Consider the following 11,245-nt stretch of genomic DNA (forward strand, 5'->3'; position numbering starts at 1 on the left):
TGACACTCATGCGGTGTGTGGATGCCAGGGAGGCAAATCACATGATCGAGGAAGTCCATGAGGGCTCGTTTAGAACGCACGCCAACGGGCATGCTATGGCCAGGAAGATCCTAAGAGCAGGTTATTACTGGCTTACCATGGAAAGTGATTGTTGTGTCCATGTGAGGAAATGCCACAAATGTCAAGCGTTCGCAGATAATGTCAATGCTCCACCACATCCTCTGAATGTCATGTCCGCCCCTTGGCCTTTCTCCATGTGGGGAATAGATGTCATCGGGGCCATTGAGCCCAAGGCCTCAAATGGTCATCGCTTCATCCTCGTAGCGATAGATTATTTTACCAATTGGGTCGAGGCGGCCTCCTATACCAATGTCACGAGGGGTGTGGTGGTCAGGTTCATTAAGAAAGAGATCATCTGCCGATATGGTTTGCCAAGGAAGATTATCACGGACAACGGCACCAACCTAAATAACAAGATGATGGGGGAAATGTGCGAGGAGTTTAAAATCCAGCATCACAATTCCACACCCTACTGGCCAAAGATGAATGGAGCCGTGGAAGCGGCCAATAAGAATATCAAAAAGATTATCCAAAAGATGACCGTGTCATACAGAGATTGGCACGAAATGCTCCCATTCGCGTTACACGGTTATCGAACTTCAGTACGAACGTCAACTGGGGCAACGCCGTTCTCATTGGTATATGGGATGGAGGCTGTGTTACCATTTGAGGTAGAAGTCCCGTCATTAAGGATCTTGGCAGAATCCGGATTAAAGGAGTCAGAGTGGGCTCAAACGCGCTATGACCAGCTCAACCTCATTGAGGTTAAGCGCTTAACGGCCATGAGTCATGGGCGCTTGTACCAGCAAAGAATGAAGAGTGCATTCAACAAGAAGGTACGCTTGTGCAAGTTCCATGAGGGAGACCTTGTGCTAAAGAAAATGTCCCATGCTGTCAAGGACAATCGAGGAAAATGGGCCCCAAACTATGAAGGGCCTTTTGTTGTGAAGAGGGCTTTTTCCGGAGGAGCCCTGGTGCTTACCAACATGGATGGCGAAGAGCTACCTTCACCCATGAATTCTGATGTCGTCAAGCGATATTATGCTTAGAATCTGGGGCAATTAAGGATGTCGCTGCATGTTCTTTATCTTTATGTGTTTTCTGGATTTCCCCCAGGGATTCCCCGTCTACTGTATCTCTCGTTACAATCTTTCAAAGAAATGAACGTGGATTCGAGGCTTTAGTCCTCACGTTGGTTTCAAACCTTGCGTTAATTTGTGATCACCTGAGCCCTTCCGCTCAGTTCATGGGATGCCCCAAGTGCTTAATTAAAATTGAACCTAAACCAACTTTCACTAAAATTTGCTGCGTTTGAAAACATTCATGCATACGCGTACGCATGCATATTGTTATGGTAAAATAGGGGCAGGATCATCTTGAGCTACCTTCTGGGGTGGGGACAAAACATGAACAGCAGAAACCAATCAAGGTAAGACAACGACGCGGTCAAGATTGGCCATACCTGGTTGTTTATTACTTGCAGGTACTTAGGAACGGATGCAAGTGGGGATGGGGTCACGACCGACTGATTGTTGCCCCTTCTCTGCGCTAAACAAGCAGAGAATGCCGCGCAAGGCAGCCCAGTATCCTTTGGATTCGCAGTATTTTACTACCATTGTTTGTTTTTAGTAATTAACGCCTAATTCTAACTTGAGTAGGCTCAAATAGGCAAAACACTGATCCATAAGGAAGGAGGGGACATGGTTAATGTTCCTCTCAAAAAAAAAAAAAGTGCAGGTTAGCTCGCCTGGGCGAGCAACCCCTGCACCAAAATATAAAAGTGACGAAAGGGGGAACGTTTTTGCATTCAAAAACTTCTTTTCCACCCTTTCAAAAGCCATACCCACGGAATTTACGAGTTTGCAGCCCTAGGATCTCTACTTTTCGCATTCTTCGATTCCGTTTTGCGCTTTTATTCATCACCAACAAGTAAGTGTTCCATCCTTAAGCTTTCTAGCTTTTCCTTGGTGTATTTTGATCTCCTTTTGGTGCTCTAAATTGTGGAAATGTGCTCAAATATGTGGGGCAATTTTGGTTTGTTTTCTTGCTTGATTGGTTTGAATTAGGGGTTTGTATGAGATGGCCCTAGGCCTATAATGCATTTTGAAGCAATGGGACATGCCACATTGTCCCCGTTCTCTTGCTATTAATGCCTAAACACGCGCCCACCAAGTGTTCGGTGAAATGCCTCAATGGCATTAGCGCGTGATTTTCGTAGGGAAACAACCCATGGGGCATTTTGGTTGGCACATATTTTCTATTTTTTGGGACATGCATTAAGTTTCAAAAGGGCTAGAGTAATTGCCCCACATATATCCTAGGCCTAGGAACCAAAGTTTTTATGCAAAAGAACACAATAGCGGTACATATTGGGTAAAGTTACCCTTTTTGGCCGGCAATCAGCTATGAGCCACGCTACAATAATTTCCCTACGCCTAGATGTTTAGGAACTTTGCTCATCATAAATGTGTAGGTTTAGAATAGGTAGCAAAATACCTTTGGCAATTTACACTTTGGGTGTGGTAGCAAAATACTTGGATGTATGTACATGTAATTTTTGGTAGTCAAAATGTCTCACAAAAAATATATATATGTTGCATGTTATGTAAAGAAAATGCCTTACAAAAATACCTTTTAATTTGAATACAATTTTAGTCAGCAAAAGGAAATATACTTGAATTTGCATGCGGCTTTAGGTAGCAAAAACACTTGAATAAAGCATGAAATGTAGCACCTTATTGTGTAGATAGCCAAGATTCATCACAAAGTTTGTATATGCATAGGTATTAGAAATACCAGAATGTGCACGTGTGCAATTTTTGGTAGCCAAGATGCTTTGAGTATGCATGTATGTAAATTTAGCCAAGGAAATGCATGTGATGTAGGTAGCAAATACACCTTGGAAGTACATATAAATAATCTAGGTAACGAAGGTGCCTTGATTGTGCATGGGTGCATTTTTCTTAGTTAGAAGAATATCTTGTGCGAGTGAATGTTCGTAAGGAAGTATGTGCATGAGTTTGCTCTAAATTTACATTGATGTTTGTGTTTATTGGAGGAGGTTGTATGCCATTTTTGTTTTAAGAGTAGCATTTCTTGGTAAAACTAACTTTCCAAATGTTTGCCTTCGCAGAAAATGGCCCCGAGGAAGCTTGCCTCAAAGAGGTCCAGGAAGGACAAGGCGGCCGAAGGAACTAGTTCCGCTCCTAAGTATGACAGTCACCACTTTAGGAGCACTGTACACCAGCAGCGCTTCGAGGCCATCAAGGGATGGTCATTTCTCCGGGAGCGACGCGTCCAGCTCAGGGATGACGAGTATACTGATTTCCAGGAGGAGATAGGTCGCCGGCGGTGGGCATCACTGGTTACCCCCATGGCCAAGTTCGATCCAGAAGTAGTCCTTGAGTTTTATGCCAATGCTTGGCCAACAGAGGAGGGCGTGCGTGACATGAGGTCCTGGGTGAGGGGTCAGTGGATCCCGTTCGATGCAGATGCTATCGGCCAGCTCCTGGGATATCCGTTGGTGCTGGAAGAGGGCCAGGAGTGCGAGTATGGCCAGAGGAGGAACCGGTCTGATGGGTTCGATGAGGAGGTCATCGCCCAGTTGCTATGTATACCGGGGCAGGATTTTGCCCGGACTGCTGCAGGGAGGCGAGTGCGAATTATGCGCACCAACATGACCACCCTGACTCAGATATGGATGACTTTGCTGCTCAACAACATCCTGCCCACCGACCATAATTCTGACCTCCCCCTGCCGAAGTGTCAGCTGGTGTACGCCATCCTGACGCGGATGAGCATCCATGTGGCTCAGTTAATCGCTGATGCCATCTATATTTTTGCAGGTATGGCGCCTACCAGGCACCTTTGGATCCAGATAAGTCCAACAGGGCCCTGGGATTTCCCGCGCTGATCACAGGACTCTGCCAGTCGTTCGGAGTCCCCGTGGCACCTACCAAGGTGATTCGGCCGCCCATCACCCGGGCTTTTATTGAGAAGTACTGCACCCAGAGACAGGCTCAGGGGAATGCTCCACAGGCCCCGGGCGCGCCACCACCACCTCATCAGGCTGGCCCGGCTGAGTCATTTGACATGGAGCAGTATTTACGGCATTTGGTTCGCCAGCAGGCGGCCAACCACCGGGCACATGTACAGACCCATGATTGTCTGTACCAGTTGAGCCTCAGCATGCAGAGCCAGGGCTTCGCTTCTTTTTCATGCCCTACTCCAGACCAGTTCAGGGCAGAGGTCGCATGGCCCGGGGATTGGCCCAAGGCCCAAGCAGGAGAGGCGCCCCCAGAAGCTCCCGGCAATGGAGAGGAGGCCCATGAGGACGAGGAGATGGCCGATTTGCTTGACTTCTTGGGAGGGAGTGGAGCTACATGACTGGGAGATCCCCAGATTCATGTTTTCTTTCATATTTCTTTTATCATTTTTATGTTTTTTTGACTTGAGAGACTAATGTTTGTTTTTGTTGTTTTGATTGTCATTTGTACAGCGCATACATTTTTGTTTGGATTGTTGCGTTAGTGTTTATATCATTACTATCAATGATGTTTGAAATTCTGGAACCGTGTAGAGTTCTTCGTTTAGGAACATCGTCCAAAAAAATAAATAATAAAACAAACAAAAATCATGATAAAAATAAAAAATAAAAAAAATGAAAAAGAGAGGAAAAAGAAAATAGAAATAAGTTGTTTAGCTGAAAAACCGACATGCTTTTGAAAAGAGATGACTTCCAACTCTTCTTTGGGAAATTCGCCGATCATAGCTAGTTTTTGAAAAATGTGTGTACACCTGAAGGGTGAATGCTGTGAAATTTTCCCGAGTACCCGAAATGGACTCGGATGAATGCACAAATTGATAAAATAACATATTTTGGAAACATTGGGTTGACTAAAATAGAGGAAATGAATCCTGAGCCCTAGCATCACATGACCATAAAAATTTGACACTTGAGTGTCCACATAGGTGCATGCATGACCAGTTTTGCATAAAGTTTCCAAATCATCATTTTTGCATTTGTGTCATGGAAATAATGTGGGGCATCCCTTTTTATCCTTGAACCAAACCCAAACCCTGACATGTATCATGTCTGTCCATTCTACAAGCCTTGAGCCAAAATCCTAACTTACCATAAACCTTGACCCAGGGTGAGAATGTCAATCCTTACCCTCGGAAGCGAAAAAAGAAGAGAAGGAAAATTTCCAATCAAAGAGAAAAAAAGAGAAGGAAAATTTCCAATCAAAGAGAAAGCAAAAAATGAGAGAAGGAAAATTTCCAATCAAAGAAAAAAGAGAGGAAAGGAAATTCCCAACCAAAGAATGGGAGAAAGTAAAAAGGAAGGAAAGAAAGGTCCTGATCAAGGATCGAAAGAAAACAGAAGAAATGTGCAGAAAGGTCTTTGGACCAGACAATATCTGAAAAATATAGAATTGTCACCAAATGAACAAAAAGAAGGAAAGGAAACCACGACCTAAAGTGGTCTTCTCCCTTTAATTACCAACCAAAATCCTTTGCGTCGGCGACTTTTTCGCCCCGCACTAAACAAAAACAAAAAAGGAAAAGGCCAAAAACACACAAAAGCCGAAAAAAAAACCACCAAAAGAACCCATTCCCAAGGGAAGTCCTATTGATCCATGATCACGCATGTAATTTTTGATTTGATAGGAAATAATTTGCAAAGTCAAGTCATGACATATCTATGGTTCGGAATTAGGATGAAACACTTACCTGTGCGAGATTGATACACTCTGAGTGATTTTCTTCTATTTTTGTTGAACCCGGTGTTTCCTCTAAATGGTCATTTAGAAACGAAATGCTAAACATCCAAAATCTCATTTATGGTTATGGGGGGTTTCATCAGCAGACTCTTCTTCCCCGGTAGACGCATTGTTTTTCACTCCAAAAAGCATATGCTGCTCTAATCAGTTGGAATATTTGTCTCTTTACTAAAGCATGATTGCATTTTAGTAGAGAAAACACCGAGACTTTTTCAAGTCTCACAAGTTATCCAGAACTACGTAGGTCTGAGTTCCTCATTTGAGGATACGTAGGAGCAAAAGCCTTGCTTTTGTCGACCACACCGCTTTTTGTTACCATGACCCAAGAGCTGGTAGCCCGCGGAGACACCTTACGGTTATCCGCACCTCGTCATTCAGTGACCCCAAGTTTGATTGATGAGCAGAGGCCAATGTGGTCATCTGCGCCCTTTCCGAAGATGTCAGCATCTTTCGGTGGAGACTTTTTCAAGTCTCACAAGTTATCCAGAACTACGTAGGTGTGAGTTCCTCATTGGAGGATACGTAGGAGCAAGAGCCTTGCTTTTGTCGGCCGCCCCACAATCTCTGCCATACTGACCCTGAGGTCATATGACATGCGGAGACAAATTATGGTCATTCCGCACACCTTTTTGCCATTCAGACACAGTTGTGTCCGATGGCACGCAGAGACAAATTATGGTCATTCTGCGCCCTTTTGTCATCCAGAGGCGGCGGGCCCGATGACATGCGGAGACAAATTATGGTCATTCCGCACACCTTTTTGCCATTCAGACACAGTTGTGTCCGATGGCACGCAGAGACAAATTATGGTCATTCTGCGCCCTTTTGTCATCCAGAGGCGGCGGGCCCGATGACATGCGGAGACAAATTATGGTCACTCCGCACACCTTTTTCCATTCAGACACAGTCGTGTCCGATGGCACGCAGAGACAAATTATGGTCATTCTGCACCCTTTTGTCATCCAGAGGCGGCGGGCCCGATGACATGCGAAGACAAATTATGGTCATTCCGCACTCCTTTTGCCATTCAGACACAGTCGTGTCCGATGGCACGCAGAGACAAATTATGGTCATTATGCACCCTTTTGTCATCTAGAGGCGGCGGGCCCGATGACATGCGGAGACAAATTATGGTCATTCTGCACACTATTTGCCATTCAGACACAGTCGTGTCCGATGGCACGCAGAGACAAATTATGGTCATTCTGCACCCTTTTGTCATCCAGAGGCGGCGGGCCCGATGACATGCGGAGACAAATTATGGTCATTCCGCACCCCTTTTGCCATTCAGACATAGTCGTGTCCGATGGCACGCAGAGACAAATTATGGTCATTCTGCGCCCTTCGTCAATCGCGATCGACAAGCCCGTTGACACGTGGAGATTTACATCATCTTCCGCACTTACAAGATCTGTCATACTGACTTTTGAGCCACGCTGACGGGCGGAAATACCCGAGTGGTTATCCGTATAAACATTCTTTTGCTATCTGTAAGACAGAACGCTTGATAGCATGCAGAGACTGACATCGTCTTCTGCACCTTTTGTTCCCCTGGGAACAACAAGTCATTTGCATGCGGAAATTTTATGGTCACCCACGACTCTCGTCAACCGAGAGGAACGAAATTAGTGTCTTATCTTTACTTTCCTTTTATCTCCAATAAAAGACAAGTAAAGAGGGGCAACTGTCATACCCTAATTTCGTCCAGGGACCTTTGCTTGATGACATGTAACTTTTGTTTGGTCCTTGTGAGGTGCTTGGCACCCATCATTAGGCAATTTGTGAAATTCCGGGACATGCCGGAAAACAAAAGAAAATATTGATGCACAATCCGTAAGGTTCCGTGACACACCGGAAATCAAATGGAAGCATCGTTGCACAATTAGTGAGGTTCCGTAATATTCCGTAAGTCAAAAAGGGGATGATTATGTAATCCACAAGGTTCCGTAACATTACGGAAAGAAAACAAGTATCGTTACGAAATTCGTAAGTTTCCGTAACTTTACGAAAAAAGAATCACCAAAAAAAGGAAGGGGATGTACTTAGTAAAAATGGGGGTGCAAATAGCAACCAGGCCCACTTGGGCCCTCCAAAAGATTCCTCCATAAGGCTGTTGCTTCTGGAGGAAGCAACCCTGCTCGCCTGGGCGAGCTGGGTGGCAAGCTTCTCCCCCAATTTTCTATAAATAGGGGGAGAAGTGAAGTGAAACAGGGTTCAGCCCCTTAGGCACTTCTCTCTCTTTCGAATTTGCTTGGAAAAATTGTTTCCGTGTAGAAAATCCAAGTCGAGGCGCTTCCGAAACGTTTCCGTAACATTTCCGTGAGGAATTTCGCGAAGGTTTCGACCGTTCATCGACGTTCTTCATTCGTTCTTCATCGTTCTTCGATCTTCAACGGGTAAGTACCTCGAACCAAGCTTTTCAATTCATTTTATGTACCCGTGGTGGTCCACATTGTGTTTCGTGTATTTTTATTCTCGTTTCATTTACTTTTTATACCCCCTTTTGACGTGCTTAAGCCATTTTATTTAAGTCATTTCTCGCTTAACCTAAAAATAAAATAAATTTCCACCGATCGTTTGAATTGTATTATCCGTTAACTTCGGTTAAAATGAATTCCGACCGTTCGGTCGTGCTGTAACCACGTTGGAAATCAAAAAAGAGGTAAAATAATAATATAATAATCAAAAAACGTCTTTTAGTAAAATAAAGCGGAAAATCAATCGGACGTTTTCTCTTTGGGATTTCTCATTCTTAATTGAATTGACTAATAACTAAAGTGAAACTAAGACTAAAATCAATTCGCCTAGTCAAGCTCGTCCATAAAAATAGGTTTTTGAAGTTTATCATTTCAATTTCTTACTAAGTAAAATGGATCATTTTCAAGGTCCAACGCCTTAAAATGATCACCTTTTAAGTAAAAAAGAATCACTTGATAAGAAAGAACTACGTAGGTCTGATTTCCTCATCGCAATTGAGGAATACGTAGGAGCAAAGGGAAACACCCTTGTCGACCACAAAAAGAGAAAAAAATATAAAAAAGGTATAAAGGATATAAAGACATAAAAAGGGAACATAAAAATCAAGGTCATGTTTGCACATTCGATTAAAGGCTGCCGTCCCTTAGGACGGACGTGTGGGGTGCTAATACCTTCCCCGTGCGTAAATACAACTCCCGAACCTTTCACTTAAAAGTTCGTAGATCACGTCTTTTCCAATTTTTTCGACGTTTTCCTCAAATAAACGTTGGTGGCGACTCCGCGCGTATTCCTTTCGTGGAACACGCATCCCGCGAGTCACGCGTCGCCCTCCCGCCGAAGGGTAGGTTGCGACAGAAGGACTAAGGCTAAAAGGTAGTCACAAATGAACTAGCTTAGAGTGCATAAGGAAGAGGTTGCAGCCATCTCCTTCTTCACTTTAATTCAAGTTTGCCTCACCAATCCTATGCCTTCACAAAAGTGTGTGTACGATGTGGTGTGGTCTGAATTAATTTAATTTTTTAATTTGTGATATGAAAATTGGAAAGTCATGTGAATGACACATGTTATGTGGTTTGGAAGGGATGTGCTTATCTGCAATGGTTAGTGCTCTGTCTCTCTAGATGACCTCTCAGTTTAACCATACCCACTAGACACAGTTGCAAGGACATTTTTGCCTTCAATTATTAAATTAGTACCATCTTTTATGTATATAGTTGTTACATCAACTATACAATACAGTAGTAAATTATTATTACTGTCTCTTACGACATACTCTAAATAACATAATAGAACTCAAGCATTGCCTCTCCTAGATCAATCATTTTTCATTCGTTACTTTCCACTCTGACTTAAGTTTGAGATTATCCACTGATCAATCTGAATAACATTTAAACTAAAATATTCCAGGAGAAAGTATAAGTTTTGAAGGGCTATTGAATTTTTATAACCTTTATATACATCCTCTTGTTTGTTTAATAATTTCATAGGTAAGCAAGAAAGAGAAGGGGCAGAATTCTCTGTGTCACTCTTTGATTTTAAAAGAGGCCACTTATAATGAACATCAATGCCTGCAAAATTCTGGCCTATTCAAAACCAGCTGCAAAATCAATAAAAAATGCATAAAATAAGATTATCAAACTTTTCCCGATAAGCAACTTTAGGGAATTCATTCCAAACTATTATTATAAAAGTGAACTCAATTGTGCAAAGGTTGATATTTAACATGAAACTGGTGCACACACAAATTCATTGAACTAAAAACCTTAATTGCAATACCAACAAACTAGAACAGATTAATGAATAGGTAGCATAAATCAATAGTGTCGCAGCTGAGAAAATAGACTTGCTCAAAGTGCCATCTCAGCCTGCAAAGCTGCCAATTCATCTTCCTTGGCAGTGGGCTTTGAAGACACAAGGCGAGTGGGTTGCAGCCAGCTGGAACATGCACTAGAGCAGCTGGAGCTCTAGTTGTAGGCTGAAGAAGTTGTTCTTCCAATTCAACACCCTCTAGGTCTTCAAGTTCTGCTTCCAATTCATCCTGAATGGCAAACAATTTCAGATTTCAGAATAATGCCCAGATATGTCAGATACTTTGTAGTTATGTTCAATAACTAAAAAGATAAAAAAAAATATCTCATTTGCATAGAGTACAAATAAAGTTAAAATTTGAGAAAATGACCTCATCAAAGTCAGTAGCTGCATCGATTGGAGTAGACAATGCTTCCTGAATTTGTTTCATGTTCTTTGTCTATTTGTTGATCTCGTCCATAGTCTTTTCAACATCATCAATGTTCCTAAAAAATAAATATCAAAACTCAACAATGCCACAATTAGCAAATCATTAAGATGCATTAAACAATACAACTGTATATCCGTGAAGATTTTCACATCATAAAAAATACGATAAACTTGCCAATTTTTAAAATAGCCTAAAACAAAGATGTAAAATATAGAAGAGCATATTAAGGATGAATTCACTAATATACATATGTTTCTTTTTGCATAGCCCTCATAGCAGTGGCTCCAGTTCTTAATGCATCAACACTTTTGTGGTAGCCTTGGCACCTTCCAACATTATCATTTGTAACACAAATTATAAGCTTGAGATATAAATGATACTCCAAACACTGAATCATTATCATACTCATTTGTAAGAACTAGATCAGAATGGATGCTAGGACTAGAAAACCCAAGAACTGATCCATCCAATCCTAAAAAATAAAATATAAAAAAATAGATAAAAAATTGAAACACCAGTCCTGAACAAGCTAACCCATGTGAACTAGTCATTGCTCACAGGACTGATAGAGCAGGTCCCTTTTATTTTATTTTGAATTTTTTTAAAAAATTTCTTTATATCATTTGATTATTTAGTTCCCAATTTATATCTTAAAGAAAACAAAGAAATAATAGGTGGTAGCTTA

General features: G+C 42.2%; 1 pseudogene; it reads right to left on the minus strand.

The window, feature by feature from the left end:
* Positions 1-10,168: 10,168 nt before the first annotated feature.
* On the minus strand, positions 10,169-10,902 carry LOC100808849 (vacuolar protein sorting-associated protein 32 homolog 2-like; annotated as a pseudogene).
* Between the last annotated feature and the right edge of the window lie 343 nt (positions 10,903-11,245).

The sequence above is a fragment of the Glycine max genome, chromosome 15 (assembly GCF_000004515.6).
Source record: "Glycine max cultivar Williams 82 chromosome 15, Glycine_max_v4.0, whole genome shotgun sequence".
In the NCBI taxonomy this organism is placed as follows: domain Eukaryota; kingdom Viridiplantae; phylum Streptophyta; class Magnoliopsida; order Fabales; family Fabaceae; genus Glycine; species Glycine max.